We start from the raw sequence: 18,981 nt of genomic DNA, 5'->3' as shown, positions 1-18,981 counted from the left end.
ATGAACGGACAACTTGAATCCACACCACGTCCTCTTGGGTCTTATGCCTATTATTTCCTTGCCACTCTGCTATCCTTATGTTGGTTTAATCCAGATTCTGTAGGTCAATGTTGGATTGATTTGTCTTTGCTGAGTATCTCACCTGAATAGTGAAAGGAGGGTCCTCCTGGTTTAGTTCCAACCTGGCAGATGACCCGACCTCATGAAGCTCTGCTGGCTGGAGTAGACCGTGACAATTAGTTTAGTTTTTTTTTAAAAGAGAGGAAAACGATTTTCTTTGTGCTCAATATAGGCAGCTGAGTTACACTGGCTTTCCTCAGTCCTGTTTCCTTCCTCACATTGCAGGCTTTCTCCAACTGAGAACAGTGAGCTGCTGAGTGTGCTATCGAGTTTCACATGGGTCTGTGAATTTGCCTTGAACAGAATGCTGTGCTAAAAGATGTAAGTAGCTTTATTGTTAGGCTTGTTCTTTGACAGAAGTGTTTTTTTTAATCAAACATTCCTTATTCTTTGATTTTTGTGAGATTTTGTTGGTCTGGTTTGATTGTTCAGCCTGAACAGTATTGCTCTGAATGGAGAGGTTTGACTTGATGCATTGGAACCTTTTGTTAGCTGTGTTTCATTATGCATGGTTCACAATATCCTCTTAATCTGTAGATGGCTTTGTGAGCTTACCTGTGCTCGATTTAATTTGTTTTGTCATGAATGAATTTTAAAGTGGGGTTAGATACAGGAGTCTGGATTAGTGGTGCTGGAAGAGCACAGCAGTTCAGGCAGCATCCAAGGAGCTTCGAAATCGACGTTTCGGGCAAAAGCCCTTCTGAAGGGCTGCCTGAACTGCTGTGCTCTTCCAGCACCACTAATCCAGAATCTGGTTTCCAGCATCTGCAGTCATTGTTTTTTCCTCGTTAGATACAGGAGTGCCTATTTCTAGCTCCTGTCTTTCAGGTTAACCTGTGCTGAAAGACTTGCTTGACATCTTGAACCTTTTCTGTGCTCTCACAATCTGTACATCATGAGATAGGCCATTTGGCTTAACCAGCACTGATGCTCCATCTAATTCTGCTTCTTCTAAACCCACCCTCGTATCTCTTTATTTTCTTCTCCCTCTGATACTTTTCTATCTTCTCCTTAAATGCATTTGACACATTTGCTTCCCTTCCTTCGATGGAAGTCCTTTAATTGCACCACTCTTGAGTTTCTTCTGAATTCCCGATTGGACTTCTCGCTGACGATCCTATGGCGATGGCTCCCACTAATGTTGTTGCCCACATGGAGAAGCATTTCCTCTGTCAAAACCGTCCATAGTATCAAGTGTCCTTGTTCATTCACTCCATATGCTCTTCCTTTCAGAAAGGGAGTGTGTCCGTCCTTAGTTGGGTTTTGCTGGGCTGTGGGCATTGCTGACTGTAGCTGCCTTTGAGAAAACAGTGGGGAATTGCAGTAGATAGACTCGTTATGGAGGCAAATCCAGGATTTCACTCCGGTTTCATCTGTGGACCATTTCTGGTATTATGCTTGTACTTTTCAGCACTTCCGTATCTTTCTAATATGTGACCACAATTATATGCAGTGATCCCTAACCAAGGTTCCATGCGGATTTAACATGACTTGCCTAGGTTTCAGTTTTGCTCCTCTAAAATGAGACTTGGTTAAGTGTTCATTAAATGGTTTTGTGAATCTGTAGCACAAGTTGTGCTGATGTATCTGAGGCCCTTTGTTCTTCGGCTTTATCCAAACCCGCTCCCATATCTTCCTGCCAGGAAGTACTGCATCACAGCATTCCCGAACTTGCTGCTCCCCGAGCTAAGCTGTTCCAGTACAGTTCCAACACTGGCATCTATCTGATAATGTGGGAAATTACTCAAGTAAGTCCTGCACATAAAAATCAGAACAAATCCAACCCAGCCAATTACTGCCCCATCGGTCTACTCTCGATCCTCAGTAAAGTGATGGAAGGTGTTATCCACAGTGCTATCACACAGCACCTGCTCAGCAATAACCTGCTCAGTGACACCCAGTTTGGTTTCTACCAGGGCCACTCAGCTCCTGACCTCATTACAGCCCTGGGTCAAACACGGGCAAAAGAGCTGAATTCCAGAGGGGAGGGGAGAGGGACAGCCATTCACATCAAGGCTGCATTCGGCCGAGTATGGCATCAAGGAGCCCTGGCAAGACTGGAATCAATGGTATTGGGGTAAACAGGTTGTTGGAGTCACCTGGCACAAAGGAAGATGGTTGTGTTTGTTGAAAACCACTCATCTCAGCTCCAGGACATCGCTGCAGGAGTTCCTCAGGCTAGTGTCCTTGGCCCAACCATCTTCAGCTGATCCATCAATGACCTGCTGTCCAACATAAGGTCCACAGTGATGATTGCACAATGTTCAGCACCATTCATGACTTCTCAGGTACTGAAACAGTCCGTGTCCAAATACAACAAGATCCGAACAACACCTAGACAGAGACCGACAAGTAGCAAATAATATTCATGCCACACAAATGCCAGGGAATGACCGTCACCAAATGAGACAATTGAAGCACCTTTCAATGGTGTTACCATCACGGAATCCCATATTATCAACTTCTTGGGAGTTACCATTGATCAGGAACTCAACTGGACTTACCACATAAACACAGTGGCTAGAAGAGCAGGTCAGAGTCTGGGAATACTGCAGCGAGTAACTCCTGACTCCTGAAAGCCTGTCCATGTTAGGAATGTGACAGAATCCTCCCCCACTTGCCTGGATAGGTGCAGCCCCAACCCTCAAGAAGTTTGACACCATCCAGGACAAAAAAAACCTCTTGATTGGCACCACATCCACAAATATCCACTCCGACACTCCGTAGCAGCAGTGTGTCCTATCTGCAGAAATTCACCAAAGATCCTCAGACAGCACCTTCCAAACCCAACGCCACTTACATCGAGAGTGACAAGGGCAGCAGATACATGGGAACACTGCCACCTTCAAGTTCCCCTCCAAGCCACTCCCCATCGTGACTTGGAAATATATCGATGTTCCATCACTGTCATTGGGTCAAAATCCTGGAATTCCGTCCCTAAGGGCATTGTGGGTCAACCCACAGCAGGTGGACTGCAGTGGTTCACAAATGCAGCTCACCCCTCCCTTCTCAAGGGGCAACTAAGGACTGGCCTATCAGTAACACTCACATCCCACAAATGAATAATTTTTTAAAAAATGACTTTGTTGAGCTTTATTTGCTGATTGTTTGCCGCGATGCAAGTTTGTTAATGTCCTCCTGTAATTGGTTACAGTCCACAGTGCTGACTGTAAATTCAGAAACTAATTTTCCCATCTAAGTTCCAAATACATTGTGACTAGCAGTGTTTTCAGTGCTGGTCCTTGTGGTACTCCACTTCCTATCTTCTCTCCGATTAACTCCCACTCATTGCTTTCTGTCTCGGATATTTTTACCTTTCACTCTATTGTTACCTCTGGCACTATTCTTAATGGTCCTTTATCATGGATGTGTCTGCAAAATGTTTTACAATTTTGTTTCATCATCTTGGACAACTTCATGTCAGTGTTCATTGTTTGTTCATTTCTTTGCATTCTCTCTTACCCTGAAGTCCTCTGCTGTTTACTTAGTGTCTGCATTTTTCCACATTGTTTCCTTATCATTGTTTATTCTGAGTCCCACTTGGGATAGATTTATTATTTCCTGAAGTTGTAAACCATTTTTCCTGTGCTCTTCTGAGCGTTATTTGAAATGTTTCCACCGTTTGACTGTATGATTATTTGCTGGCATTGTTGCACATTTTCTTTTCTCAAGTTTTATTTTTGGCTTTTCAATATTTATCAATGAGTAATGAACTTCCTGACAATAATCACCTCTTCTTTTCTTTGTCCCATGTGATGTTGCATTTATTTTTAGATTCCATAGTCATGGTGTACTGCGTTATTTAAATCATAGATCATTGAATCATACTTGTCCATCATTATTGACGTTTTTCTGCTAGCTGGGTGTTGTAAAGTAAAATAACAGCATTTCGGAGTAGTTTCTGACTTGCAGTTGTCAGGTTCTTTTTCTGGAGATCCTTCCACACTTGATGCAACCGCAACACGCCAACTTCTGTGAACAAGAACACAAATATTATTAAGCAAATACAGTGTAAACTTTAGAGAAACTCTGATCTTTTTTATTTCAAAAGTATACTTTATTCATAAAATAATTTGATGGTCTGTACAGTTGATCATGCCATACATACGTAAACATTTACATACAGAGATCAGAATTTATCATTTGTATATACAGGTCTGTATGTTTATCAATCATATGTCCATATATTTAGCTGAGGTGTCAGCAGAGCCCAAATGACTGCGTGGGCCCCCTGTTCTTCTTAGGCAGGCAGATGTTACACAGTGGTCTTTCCCCACCGCGCCTTGGCAGCAGCTGACCCAAGCTTCAGCGCGTCCCTCAACGCATAGTCCTGGACCATGGAATGTGCCAGTCTGCAACACTCAGTCGGGGTCAACTCCTTCAGCTGGAAGATCAGCAGGTTTCGGACCACCCAGAGAGCGTCCTTCACCGAGTTGATGATCCTCCAGGCACAGTTGATGTTCGTCTCGGTGTGCGTCCCGGGGAACAGACCGTAGAGCACGGAGTCCCGCGTCACGGCCCTGCTCGGGACGAACCTCGACAAACACCACTGCATTCCTCTCCAGACTTCTTCTGCGTAGGCACATTCCAGAAGGAGGTGTGTGACAGTCTCGTACCCCCCACAGCCGCTTCGAGGGCAGCGTGCGGTGCGGCTGAGAGTCCGGACGTTCATAAAGGATCTCACAGGCAGAGCCCTTCTCACCACCAGCCAAGCCATGTCTTGGTGCTTGTTGGAAAGTTCTGGCGATGAGGCATTCTGCCAAATGGCTTTGACAGTCTGCTCAAGGAACCGCTCGACAGGATCCGCCCTCTCCTTTTCCCGAAGGGTCTCAAGGACACTACGTGCTGACCACTTCCTGACGGACTTGTGGTCAAAGGTGTTTTTCTTCATAAACTTCTCCACGAAGGACAGGTGATACGGAACAGTCCAACTACTTGGAGCGTTCAGCGGCAGCGAGGCCAGGCCATCCTTCGCAACACCGGGGACAGGTAGAACCTCAGTACGTAGTGACACTTGGTGTTTGCGTACCGGGGATCCACGCACAGCTTGATGCAGCCGCACACAAAGGTGGTCATCAGGGTGAGGGTGGCATTGGGTGTATTTCTTCCCCCGTTGCCCTGATCTTTATACAGCGAGTCCGTTTGGACCCGGTCCATCTTGGAGAAACTCTGAACACTCTTCACCATGCTTGTATAGTGTGTTGAGAGGTCTCCCTGATCAAAGGAAACAGTCTTTCCTTTATACAGTATAAGAGTTTCACATTGCAGTCAGTAACACCTACAAGGCGACCCCCTGCCATTCCCCCACAGTCACATGCCACTCAAGCCACAATGTAGTGATCACATCATTTCCAGAAACACTAACATAAATCATCCCTTAATGGTCAAATCTGTTGTGAATCATTTTTTTAACTGCAAGGAGTCGTCAGAATTTTAATTGCAATTTTCATATTGATTTCTGAATAGGGGATGATAATGTAATTCTTTTACTCTGAATAATTAGGAAATGGCCATGCAAATGGCTCTGAATGGCAAGGGATGGCAATGTAAATACCTAACACCCCACCGTGAGGCAGAGGCACCCCACCGTGAGGCAGAGGCACCCCACCGTGAGGCAGAGGCACCCCACTGTGAGGCAGAGGCACCCCACCGTGAGGCAGAGGCACCCCACCTGAGGCAGAGGCACCCCACCTCTCTCCTTGGAACATCCAATTTCTTGCAGGTCAGCAGAGCAAATTAACCCTTTAATACCTCAGCAGTCCCATAGGACCATAAGACATAGGAGCAGAAATCAGGCCATTTGGCCAGGTTCAGCTCTGCCATTCAATCAGGGCTGATAAGGTTTTCATTCCCCATTCTCCTGCTGTCTCCTTTGATTTCCTTGACAATCATGAACCTATCTATTTCAGTCTTAAATATACTGAATAAACTGGCCTCAACAGTCTTTTTTTTAAGATTAGATTAGATTACTTACATTGTGGAAACAGGCCCTTCGGCCCAACAAGTCTACACTTACCCGCCGAAGCACAACTCACCCAGACCCATTCCCCTACATTTACCCCTTCACCTAACACTACGGGCAATTTAGAATGGCCAATTCACCAGACCTGCACATCTTTGGACTGTGGGAGGAAACCGGAGCACCCGGAGGAAACCCACGCAGTCACGGGGAGAACGTGCAAACTCCACACAGTCAGTCGCCTGAGGCGGGAATTGAACCTGGGTCTCTGGTGCTGTGAGGCAGCAGTGCTAACCACTGTGCCACCGTCCGCCCAGCCTTCTGTGGTAATGAATCCCACAGATTCCCCACTCTCTGGCTGAAGATGTTTCTCCTTACCTCCGTCCTAAAGGGTGTTCCCTTTACTCTAAGGCTGTGCTCTCTGGTCCTAGTCTTTCCTGTGAATAGAAACATTTTCCCAACATCCAATCTGTTGGGAATTCCAGATTCTGTTAGTTTCAATTAGATCCTCCCTCATCCTTCTAAATTCCATCTAAATAGACTTTGTGGGCGGCACGGTGGCACAAAGTGGCACAGAGATCCGGGTCAGGCGATTCTCTGCGTGGAGTTTGCACATTCTCCCCGTGTCTGCATGGGTTTCCTCCAGGTGCTTCAGTTTCCTCCCACTGTCCAAAGATGTGCAGGTTAGGTGAATTGGCCTTGCTAAATTGCCCATAATGTTAGGTGTAGGGGAATGGGTCTAGGTGGGTTGCGCTTTGGCGTGGACTTGTTGGGCCGAAGGGTCTGTTTCCACACTGTAAGTAATCTAATCTAAACCTCAAATGTTAAGAGTTTCATTCCTGAGACCATTCTCGTGAGTCTCCACTGAACACACTCCAGGGCCAGTACATCCTTCCTGAGATATGGGGCCCGAAATTGCTCTCAATACTCCAATGTGGTCTGACCAGAGCCTTATAAAGCCTCAGAAGTACATCCCCACTTTTATATTCTCGTCCTCTGAAAATATATACCATCACTGCATTTGCCTTCCTAACTACTGACTCAACCTGCAAGTTTACCTTGAGAGATGAGGACTCCCAAGTCCATTTGCACTTCGGATTTCTGAACTTTCTCCCTATTTAGAAAATAGTCCATGCCTCTGTCCTTCCTATCAAAGTGTATTACCTCACACTTTCCCACATTGTACTCCGTCTGCCATTTCTTTGCCCACTCTCCTAACCCGTCCAATTCCTTCTGCAGCCTCCCTGCTGCCTCAATGTTACCTGTCCCTCTACCTGTCTATCATCTGCCAACTTAGCCAGAATGCCCTCAGTTCCTTCATCTAGATCATTAATGTATAAAGTGAAAAGTTGTTCCAACGTTAACCCTTGTGGAACACCATTAATCACCGGCTGCCACCCTGAGAAGGACCCTTTCATCCCCACTCTCTACTTTCTGCCAGACAGCCAGGCTTCTGTCCATGCTAGTACTTTGCCTCTAACCCCATGGGCTCTTATCTTACTCAGCACCCTCCTGATCGACATCTTGTCAAAGGTCTTCTGGAAGTTCAAGTAGATAACATCCATTGGCTCTCCTTGGTCTAACTAGTGATTTTCCAGTCCTCTGGGGCCCTCCCTGACTCCAGTGATACCTGAAAGATCACCACCATCGCCTCCACTATCTCTTCAGCTATCTCCTTCAGATCTCTGGGGTGTAGTCCATCTGGTCCAGGTGATTTATCCACCTTCAGAACTTTCAGTTTCTCAAGCACCACCTCCTGGGTGATGGTCACCATATTAACCTCTGTCCCTTGACTCTCTTCAATTTTTGGCATATTACTCTTGTCTTTCACCGTGAAAACTGACACAAAATACTTATTTGGTTTCCTGCCATTTCTTTGTTTCCCACTACTGCTTCTCTGTCATTTTCCAGCAGCCCAATGTCCACTTTTGCCTCTCTTCCACCTTTTGTAGATATCTAAAGAAACTCTTGCAATCTTATTTTATATTACTGGCTAGCTTACCCTTATACTTAATCTTGTCTCTCCTTTTTTTTTGTTTCCCTCCATTGGTCTTTGTAAGCTTCCCAAACCTCTGGTTTCCCAATGTTCTTTGCTCCATTATATGCTTTCTCTTTTCCTTTGATGCTATCCCTGACCTCCCTACTCAGCCATGGTTGCCCCATCCTCCCTGTACCATGCTTCTTTTCCCCCAGGATGAAATCCTCCCTGTACCATGCTTCTTTTCCCCCAGGATGAATCCCTGCTGTGTCTCCTGAATTACTCCCAGAAACCCCTGCCATTGCTGCTCCACTGTCTTTCCTGCTATGCTCCTGTCTCAGTCAATTCTACCCAGCTCTCCCTCATGCCTCAGTAGTTGCTTTTATTCAACGTTAATACCATTACATCTGACTCTCCAATTGAAGAGTGAATTTGATCATATCATGCTCACTGCCTCCTAAGGGTTCCTTCACTCGAAGCTCCCTTATCAAGTCTGCCTCATTGCAAAACACTAAATCCAGTATTGCATGTTCCCTCGTGGGCTCCCCCACAAGCTGCTTGTAGATATTCCACAAATTCCTTTTCTTGCAATCCACAACCAACCTGCTTTTCCCAGACCACCTGCATATTAAAATCCCCCATGATCACTGTAACCTTGTCTTTCTTACACACCTTTTCTATCTCCTGGTGTATCTTGTGCCCCACATCCTGGCATATCTTCCATTATGTTTCTTTTAATTCTACCCAGACACATTCGACATCATCTGACCCTACATTGTTTCTTGGCTATCGATTTAGTTGCATTTCTTACGAATAAGGCAACCCCACCTACTCTGCCCAGCTGCCTGTATTTTTGATAGGATATATTTCCTTGGATATATTCAGCTTCCAGTCCTGATCCCCTTGCAGCCACATCTCCATGATTCCCACCACATTAGACCTACTCATTTCTATTTGCACCACAAGCTCATTTACCTTATTTCATATGCTGCGTGCATTCATATCACCTGATGAAGGAGCGACGTTCCGAAAGCTAGTGTGCTTCCAGTGAAACCTGTTGGACTATAACCTGGTGTTGTGTGATTTTTAACTTTGTCCACCCCAGTCCAACACCGGCATCTCCACGTCATAAACCTTCCTGTCCACTCTATTGACCTGCGTTGCCACCTTCAGGGAACAATGAACCCGAACACCCAGATCTCTGTACGTCAATTTTCCCTAGGGGTTTTCCATTTACCGTATAGTTCGCTCTTGAATTGGGTCTTCCAAAATGCATCACCCCGCATTTGTCCGGATTGAACTCCATCTGCCATTTCTCTGCCTAATTCTCCAATCTATCCATATTCTGCTGCATTCTCTGACAGTCCCCTTCACTACCTGCTACTCCACCAATCTTAGTGTCATCTACAAACTTAACAATCAGACCACCTATACCTTCCTCCAGATCATTTATGTACATCACAAACGACAGTGGTCCCAGCACGGATTCCTGTGGGACACCACTGGTCACCTCTCTCCATTTTGAGACACTCCCTTCCACTACTACTCTCTGTCTCCTGTTGCCCAGCCAGTTCCCTCTCCATCTGGCTAGTACACCCTGGACCCCATGCGACCTCACTTTCTCCATCAGTCGACCATGGGGAACCTTATCCAAAGCCTCACTGAAGACCATGCATATGTCGTCTACAGCCTTTCCCTCATCAATCAACTTTGTCACTTCCTCAAAGAATTCTGTTAAGTTGGTAAGACATGACCTTCCCTGCACAAAACCCATGTTGCTTATCACTGATAAGCCCATTTTCTTCCAAATGGAAGTAGATCCTATCCCTCAGTACCTTCTCCAGCAGCTTCCCTACACTGACGTCAGGCTCACCGGTCTATAATTACTTGGATTATCCCTGCTACCCTTCTTAAGCAAGAGCACAACATGAGTAATTCTCCAGTCCTAAGGACCTCCCCCGTGTTCAAGGATATGGAAAGATATCTGATAAGGCCGTAGCTATTTCCTATCTCGCTTCCCTCAGTAACCTGGGATAGATCCCACCCAGACCTGGGGACTTGTACACCTTAATACCTTTTCGAATACCCAACACTTCTTCCCTCCTTATGCTGAGTTAACCTTGAGTGATCAAACATCTATCCCTAACCTCAACATGCGTCATGTCCCTCTCCTCGGAGAATATCGACGCAAAGTACACATTAAGGATGAGCACTTATTTTTCATGCTTTTCCATGCAGTTGAGTCCACCACTGATGGATGTTGAATTCCAGCATCTGCAGTTTTTTGTCTCCTAAGATGTTTCCCATTGGTCATTATATTTCTTGGAGTTTTACCCTTCCCTTCCTCCTCCCCTCCACCTCCCATGTTAGATAAAAGTCCTGTTGACCACCTCATTTACCCTTTTCACTAGAACATTGGTTCCGGCTCAGTTCAAGTGAAGACCATCCCAATGGTACAGATCTATCCAGTTCCAATACTAATGCCAGTGTCCTCTGAAAAGGAAACCCCCCAGTTTCCCACACTACTCCTTTAGCTACATGTTTACTTCCCTTATTCTCACGTTCCTAAGCCAATTTACACATGGCTCGGGTAGTAATCTGGAAGCTATAACCCTTGAAGACCTGTACTTTAATTTAGTTCCTAGCTGCTGATAATCCCTCGGCTTGTCTGTGTTGTTTGTCCCAAATGGACCATAACAACTGGATCCTTTCCTTCCCTCTCCAATATCCTTTGAAGTCAGTCACCCTGGCACTGGGCGGGCAGCATACTCTCGATCCTGCCTTAGAAAGGATGCTATCTGTTCCCCTATTTATAGAATCCCCTACAACAACCACACGTCTTTTTGCTCCCTGCATTTGAATGGCCTCCTGTACCATGCTGTCATATAGCCTTGTTCCTCATCCACACAGGGAGCGAGTACATCTGGCACGGAGGAATCATAGAATCAGACAGTACAGAAGAGGGCCTTCGCCTCCATTTGTGTTTGCAGCAACTAAACCTCATTGTCTACACTAGTCCCACCTTCCTGCACGTGGGCCATAGCCTTGAGCGTTATGACATTTCAGGTTTTCACCCAAGTACTTTGTAAATGTTGTGAGATTTCCACTTGAATCCTTTTTTTACAGCAGAGCATTTCAGATTCCCACCAACCTTGGGGTGAGAAACCTTTTCTTATATCACCTCAAAACCTCTTGCCTTTCACCTTAAAATTGTGTCCCTTTGTTCTTGATCTTGCAACTAAGGGGAACAGCTGCTCTCTGTTCACTTTGTCCATGCACCTCATCAACTTATTCACCTCAACCATCTCTTTCCTGAAGTAAACAGCCCAAGCTTATCCAGCACCTCTTTGTTGCTGAAATGCTGTCTCCCAGGCAACATGCTGGTGAATCTCCACCATACCCCTCCAGTGCAATCACATCCTTCCTATTGTTTGGAAATCAGAACTGCACACAGTACCCCAGCTGCGGCCTAACCAGAGTTCTGTACAGCTCCAACATGACCTCGCTGCTCCTTATAATCTATACCACGACTGATAAAGGTAGAGTCTGCCTTAACTCCTCTGTTAACCTGTCCTGCCACCCTCTGAAGCAACCCAACGTCCTTCAGTTCCTCTCAACTTCCTCATGTCCTGACGTTTGTCGAATACTCCCTTGTCAGCTCCAAAGAGCATCACCTCACAGCAATCAGGGTGAAATTCCATCTGCCATTGATCTTTTACCCTGAAGGGAGCATGTTAGGTCTATACTCTCAACAAAGTTGTTTTAAATGTCTCTCACTGTTCTGCTGTAACTTTACCCAGAGGTAGCTGATCCCGGTTTATCTGTCATCCCTTACTGGAATAAAATGTCTTCCCTCAATCCAACATCCTTTTCTGCAGACTATCCATAACAAACATTTATTTAAACGCATGGTATATTACAGGTAAGAGGGATGAGTTTAGATCTTGGATTACAATGTGGTACCCATTACAGACACTTGGTTGAGAGAAGCACAGGATTTGGCAGTTCAACATTCCTGGGTTTAGATGTTTCAGGTGAGATAGACAGGGATGTAAAAGGGATGGGGGAGTCACATTACTGATTCAGGAGAATGTCACAGCTGTACATCACAGAGGCTGTCTTGGGCTCATCCAGCAAGGCCTTGTGGGTAGAATTCAGGAATAAGAAAGGTGCTCTTGTTCTGATGGAGTTACATTGTAGGCATCCCAATAGCCAGGGGAAAATCAAGGAACAGATCAGGGGAAGGTTTAAAAACAACAGTTGTTGTTGTCATTGGTGGTTTCAACTTTCCCAATATTGACTGGGATTTCCTTAGTGCCCAGCACTTAGACAGGGCAAAGTTTGATAGGTGCTTTCTGGAAGGTTTCTTGAAACAGTACATAGTTCAATCAGGGGAAGGGCTGCATCGTATTGGGAAATCAGTCTGGCCAAGTGTGGGAGTATTTTGGGAACAGTGATCATAATTCCATAAGTTTTGAGATGGTTGTGGACAAGGATAAGACTGTCCTTGGATGAAAGTGCTAATCTGGGGATTGGGGGTGGCTGTTTGAGGGGAAATCAACATCTGACATGGAAGTCTTCTAAAGGTCAGTTGAACAGAGTTGAGGACCAGCACATTCCTGTGAGGATGAAAGATCAGGGTGGCAGGATTTGGGACCCCTGGATAATGAGATATTGAAAGTTTAGTCATTGCTCGGCCTCCATTGGTTGTAATATACATAAATGATTTGGATGAAAGTGTAGCTAGTCACCATGGACGGTGCAGAGATAGTGGGCTGAGGGGCCTGATGTTGTGTTGTACTGTTCTGTGTTCAAAATTTACAATGTGTTCTGAAAAAGGGTCACTTATACCAAACATGAACCATTTCACAATTTCTAATTTCCATGGGGAAAGAAACAGCTAAAATCATCGCAGAAGATAAAGATTTATAGTCTTCGACAAGTGCTTTCTCAAAATGGTGCACTGCTACCTCACAGTGCCAGGGACCTGGGTTTGATTCAGACACAAAAACAGCCTGTGTATCAAGAGCTGGACAATGTCCAGGCTTGAGTCATGTTGCTGTACAATAGACAATAGGTGCAGGAGTAGGCCACTGGGCCCTTTAAGTCAGCACCACCATTCATTATGATCATGGCTGATCATCCACAATCAGTACCCTAATAGACAATCGGCACAGGAGTAACTTAACAAGAATGTCGATTTGTTACAGATGGATTCTAGCTTCAGATAAACAATTATGAACTGTCAATGTATAACTTCCCTTGTTAATCCTCTGATAAATCTCACCCCTACATGCTTATGGACAGATGCGCAAATACCTTGGGTTTTCTGGATTGAGGGAAAAGCTTGGAAGGGAGTTTGTTTTGGTGATTCTTTTAGTTTGTAAGGACGTGTGGATTGTCGATTCCCCAGATCCTTCAGTCTGCTTCCAGGAGGTAGAGAGGGACTGGTACACTGGTCTAAATGTTTGCTTAAAAACTAACAGCAGCTGAGGAGGAAAATAAACTCACTTCCTTCAGCTTGAAGGTCATTGTTTTAATTCACTCATGGGATGTGGGTGTTGCTGGTTGCAAGCCTTTATTGCCTATCCCTAGTTGCCTTGGCAACAAGCTGCCTTTTTGAACCACTGCAATCCATGTGCTGTCGGTAGAGCCACAATGCGATTAAGGAAGGAATTCCAAGGTTTTGACTCAGTGACACGAAAGAAATAACAATATTTCTGACATTTTGAAGTAAAAAAACCCCTAAATCAACCTGCCTTACCCTCATGGTTTGTGAGGCAAGGAAACATCTGATGAAATGTTCAGTGTTTCCTCTCCTAACCAGCCACGTCCAATCAGGAGTTAATACAACTTGCTGTGTACACAATCACATTACTTGACACTTTGAACTTCAGTCAATACAGGCAGTCATTGTTTGAAGTCCAAGTTCTGCAAATGGAAGAAACTGCTTTGTCATCAAGACATTTTTTTCTGGCAGTTGAAAGGGATTTACTATTGGAATTAAGCTGCGATTTGCACTTTTCACCCAACTGGTTCTATCTGCGAGCTCTGCAGCCATGAAAGTGAAAACCTTCACTTTGTTGTATTTCTTAAAGCATTCCACTTCTGTGCAAAGTGGATTATTAACTAACTTTGTAGAGTCTGCTTTAGTCATCTGTCTGTTGTGATGCTGAATAAAGTATGCACTAGTGCACTGTGTTGACCCTGTTCTGCAGGAGACTGCTGACGTTTCATAAACCAAGTAAACAGTATGAATAATTACTGGAGGAGGTGGCTCCACAAATATTCCCATCCTTAGTGCAGTATCTTAGACTGAAGCATTCACAACAATCTTCAGCCTCCTCCAGTGGTCCCCAGCATCACAGAAAATTCAATTCATTCCACATGATATCAAGAAATGGTGGGAGGCAATGGATACTATAAAGTCAGATTTTAAACCAAGAACGGTGCATTGCTTTCCATGTCTCTGCTAGGATCACTGTTGTGGGCCAATTTGTTCAGTTGGCTAGATGGTTGGTTGTGATGCAGAGAGATGTCAAACGTCAGGATTCAGTCTCTGCACCATGAAGGTCTCACCTTCTCAACCTCTCCCCTCACCTGAGGCTTGGTGACCCTCAAGTTAAACTCACCACTAGTTGTCGTTATGGTTCTCTGGGACTGTGCTGGTTTCCCTTTGTACTCTTCAGAACTGGTCTCTCAGGAGAATTTCAAGGTGAAGGCTCTGTTAAAGATGAAACCAATCAGCAACTAGCCAACACAAATGACTGAGAGTGAGGAGGCTCCTTTTCAGAAGTGTTGCACTTGTGTTTTAACCTCATTGTCTGCCTTGTAAATTTTTGAAAAGGTATAAATTGTAGCCATAGTGAAAATGTCACTGCTCGTGGGTTCAAACTGAACAGATTTGAAAAATGTGGTGCTGGAAAAACACAGCAGGCCAGGCAGCATCCGAGGAGCTGGAGAATCAAAGTTTCGGGCATAAGCCCTTCTTCAGGAATGAGGCTGGTGTGCCAAGCAGGCTGAGATAAAGGGTAGCGGGGAGGGAATTTGGGGGAGGGGCACTGGGAATACGATAGGTGGAAGGAGGTGAGGGTGATAGGCCGGAGAGGGGGTGGGGGCGGAGAGGTCGGGAAGAAGATTGCAGGTCATGAAGGCGGTGCTGAGCCTGAGAGTTGGGACTGAGATAAGGTAGGGGGAGGGGAAATGAGGAAGCTGGAGAAATCTACATTCGTCCCATGTGGTTGGAGGGTTCCAAGGCAGAAGATGAGGCGCTCTTCCTCCAGGCGTCATGTGGTCAGGGTCTGGTGATGGAGGAGGCCAAGGACCTGCATGTCCTTGGCGGAGTGGGAGGGGGAGTTAAAGTGTTCAGCCACGGGGCAGTTGGGTTGGGTTAGAAGCTCTCAAACTGAACAGTGACAACTTGTGAAAAACACATCAAGGATAATTACGAGTTGAAAGCTCGAGTCAGTGATGGTGGCTATGATTTGCTGTAAGAATCCAGTGTGGTTTACTGTAGGGAAGGAACTATCCCATCCTTCTGCAGCCTGGCTGACATTTGGCTCCAGACAAGCAGCAGTGTGGTTAACCCATAATGACCATTTGAAATGGCCCAAAAAGCCACTCACTTCCAGCGCACTGAGGGATGACCACTGTCACTAGGTTTATCAGTGACATCCAGTCATGTGGAAGCAGAATAGAAAAAGGCTTTTAGTGGTTTCAAATCGAGACAACTAGGGACCAAGTGACTGACCTGAGGGCAAATGAGGGAAAACAATCAATTTTTAGAACTTTTAAAACATTTTTTTAAAGTAGATTAATATTTGGTCCTGTTTCTGAAAATACTGGTCCAGTCATATGAACTCAGAGCAGGAGTGGGTCATCTGGCTCTTCGAGCCCAGTCTACCATTCAGTAAGGTCATGGCTGATCTTTTCATGGACTCAGCTCCATTTACCTGCCCTCTCACCATAACCCTGAATTAGTTTTCTGTTCAAAAATGATCTTTCTTAGCTTTAAAAGCATTTACTGAAGAAACCTCAACTGCTTCATTGGGCAGGGAATTCCACAAATTCATAATCCTCTGGGTGAGGACGTTCCTTCTCAATTCAGTCCTAAATCTGTTCCCCCTAATTTTGAGGCTTTGCCCTCTTGTCCTAGTTTCACCCACCAGTGAAGCATTCTCTCTACTTTTATTTTATCTATTCCCTTCATAATTTTATATGTTTCTGTAAGATCCTCCCTCATTCATCTGAATTCCAATGAATATAATCCCAGTTTACTCAGTATGTCCTCATAAGAAAACCCCCTCAACTCTGGAATCAATTTAATGAACCTCCTCTGTACCCTCTCCAGTGCCAGTACATCCTTTCTCCAGTAAGGAGACCAAAATTGCACACACTACTTCAGGTGTGGCCTCACCAGCACGCTGTATAGCTGCTACATAACCTCCCTACTTTTAAGCTCAATCCTTTTAACAATAAAGGACAACATTCCATTTGCCTTCCTAACTACCTGTTGTACCTGCAGACCGACCCTCTGTGATTCATGCACAAGGAACACCCAGGTCCCTCTGCACAGCAGCATACAGCAACTGTTTACCATTCATGTAATAATCCTTTTTACTGTTACTCCTACCAAAATGGATGACTTCACATTTATTAACATTGTACTCCATCTGCCAGACATTTTCCCCCTCACTTCAACTATTTATGTCCATTTGCAAAGTTTCACAGTCCTCATTTTAGTGAGTAGGGGCAGCACTGTGGATCAGTGATTAGCACTGCAGCCTCACAGCACCAGGGACCTGAGTTCTGTTCCAGCCTCGGGTGAATGTCTGTGTGGAGTTTGCATGTTCTCCCTGTGTCTGCGTGGGTTTCCTCCGGGTGCTCCGATTTCCTCCCACAGTCCAAAGATGTGCAGGTCAGGTGAATTGGTCATGCTAAAGTACCCATTGTGTTCAGGGGAGTGTAGGTTAGGTGCATCAGTCAGGGGTAAATGTAGAGTAACTCAAAATCATCGATGTAAGTTGTGAATAATTGTGGATCCAACACTGATACCTGAGGAACACTACTAGTTACTGATTGCCAACCCACAAAGCACTCATTTCTCCCCACTCTTTGCTTCCTGTTAGTTAACAATCCTCTGTCCATGCTAATACATTGCCCATAATGTCTTGCATCTTTATCGTATGCAGCAGCCTTTTGATCGGCACCCTGACGAAGGCCTTTTGGAAATCTAGGTACACCACATCCACTGGGTCCCCGTTGTCCACCTTGCTTGTAACGTCTTCATAGAATTCCAAAAGATTAGTTAAGCATGACCTGCCCTTCATGAACCCATGCTGCAATTTCTGTCTCGAAGCCTTGCTATTTCTTCCTCGATCATAGACTCAAGCATCTTCCCCACTTAAGCGAACTGGTCTATAATTCCCCATCTTTTGTCTACCTCCCCTTTTAAACAGTGGTGTCATATTTGCTGTTTTCCAATCTGCTGCAACGGCCCAGAGTCCAGCGAATTTTGGAAAATTACCACAAGTGCACTTGCTATTTCTCCCACCATCTCTTTTAGTACCCTGGGATGCGTTCCATCAGGGCCAAGAGACTGGTCTATCCCGAGCTCCATTAGCTTGCCCAACACTACCTCTCCCGTAATAATGATTGCTTCCAGATCCTAACCTACCTTTGTCTCTTTGTCAATTATTGGCATATTAGTAGGGTCCTCCACTGTGAAAACCGACACAAACTAGCCATTCAATGCCTCGGCAATTTCACATCTCATAACTAAATCCCTCTTCTCATCAATGTTTACTTTAGCCACTTTTTTCCGTTTTATATATTTACAGATACTTTTGCTATCTGTCTGTATATTCTGTGCTAGCTTTTTCTCATGTTCGATTTACTTTTCTTTATAGGTCTTTTTATGGCTTTGTCGACTTTTAAAACTTTCCCAATCTTGTAATTTCCTGCTGATCTTGGCCAGTGTGTATGCCTTCTCTTTAAATTTAATAGCCTCCCTTATTTCCTGACACCAATGGCAGATTACCCCTTTTCCTCAAGTCCTTCCTTTTCACTAGTATATGCTTTTGCTGAGCACTTTGAAAATTTGCTTTGACAGTCCTTCACTGCTAGTCAACTGTCCCTTGCAGGGTAAATAGTATCCAGAATCTTGGTATGTTTCACTGTGTTGTAGAAATTAGGCCACTATAGGGATTATAAAGAAGTTTTATGAGTATGAGATTTATTGTTTTTTCAAAAGATCTCAGAGTTGCTGGCAAAGTCAACGTTTGTTGCCCTCGAGAAGGTTAGTGCTCATCTGTGAACCACTGTAATCCTTGAGGTAATTGGCATAGAAGGCAGACCCAGTAATGATGAACATGTTCCAAATCAGCCTGGTGTGTGGATTGGAGAGGATCTTGGAGGTGGTCCCGTTACTATGCAACAGCTGCCACCTTCAAGATGGGAGAGGTCACAGCTTTGCAAAGGCCTGTGGAAGGCCATCTCTAAAATGGGAGCCAATCCAACCACTGTCCATCGTCATTCAGTGGTGTTACCATCGTTGAATCCCCAGCTGTCAATATCCAGAGGGTTACCATTGACCAGCAACTCAACTCATCACATAAACACAATGCCCACAAGAGCATATTAAATGCTGGGAATCCTATAGCAAGATACTTATCTCCTGACTCTCCAAAGCCTATCCACCATCTACATGGCACAAGTCAGGAGTGTGATGGAATACTCCCCACTTGCCTGGATGGTAGCAGTTCCAACAACACTCAAGAAGAACATAGAACATAGAAACATAGAACAATACAGCACAGAACAGGCCCTTCGGCCCACGATGTTGTGCCGAACTTCTAACCTAGATTAAGTACCCATCCATGTACCTATCCAAATGCCGCTTAAAGGTCGCCAATGATTCCGACCC

At 45.0% G+C, this 18,981-nt stretch overlaps 1 protein-coding gene across 4 annotated transcripts in view; it reads left to right on the top strand.

Annotated features, from left to right (window-relative positions):
• The first annotated feature begins 349 nt into the window (after nucleotides 1-349).
• Nucleotides 350-18,981, top strand: part of tjap1 (tight junction associated protein 1 (peripheral)) — a 74,468-nt gene continuing 55,836 nt past the window's right edge. For all 4 annotated transcript variants that reach the window (XM_043687366.1, XM_043687368.1, XM_043687365.1 and 1 more), the window contains exon 1: nucleotides 350-441. The gene's annotated coding sequence lies outside the window, so the exon portion shown is untranslated. The remainder of the gene's footprint in view (nucleotides 442-18,981) is intronic.

Source organism: Chiloscyllium plagiosum, chromosome 3 (genome assembly GCF_004010195.1).
Source record: "Chiloscyllium plagiosum isolate BGI_BamShark_2017 chromosome 3, ASM401019v2, whole genome shotgun sequence".
Taxonomy (NCBI): Eukaryota; Metazoa; Chordata; class Chondrichthyes; order Orectolobiformes; family Hemiscylliidae; genus Chiloscyllium; species Chiloscyllium plagiosum.
The sequence above is the reverse complement of the archived record's forward strand: the minus strand, read 5'-3'. Positions and strand labels throughout refer to the sequence as shown.